Source organism: Zonotrichia leucophrys, chromosome 24 (genome assembly GCF_028769735.1).
Source record: "Zonotrichia leucophrys gambelii isolate GWCS_2022_RI chromosome 24, RI_Zleu_2.0, whole genome shotgun sequence".
NCBI classification, from domain to species: domain Eukaryota; kingdom Metazoa; phylum Chordata; class Aves; order Passeriformes; family Passerellidae; genus Zonotrichia; species Zonotrichia leucophrys.
The window spans coordinates 5,537,589-5,538,145 of NC_088193.1; positions in this window are offsets into that span (position 1 = coordinate 5,537,589).

Genomic DNA, 557 nt, shown 5'->3' on the forward strand with positions numbered 1-557 from the left:
AAAGTTTGAGGGACATGGGATATAGGATTTGATGAAGTGAGATCCCTCTGAGGAAGATTTAAGAGACATGGGAATAGATTTGATGAGTTGATCCTGTGAGGTTGAGGATTGGATAAGATAAGAAGTATCCCCACTTGGAAGGTTTCAGGGACATGGGATATGGAATAAGAAGAAGTGTGATCCCCACATGGAAGGTTTGAGGGGATATGGGATATAGGATTTGATGATGTGTGTTCCCTCTGTGGACCAAGGATCCCGAGCCATGGGGCAGCTGACAAGCTTGGGTGCAGTGATTATCCGTGTTCAAATCATGGGACACCAGAAATCCTCAAGGTGGGGCACATAAACCTGGAAAGTGCAAGGGCAACTCGTCCATCCCCTTTCCCAGCTGTCCAACAGAGGACGACTATTATTATTATTATTATTATTATTATTATTATTATTATTATTATTATTATTATTTCGTTTTGTAGCTTGAAATGGGACACTGCGGTGAGACCTCCGGCCCGCTGGGGGGCGCTGTGCGGAGGCCGCACGGAAGCGGAAGCGCGGGCGGA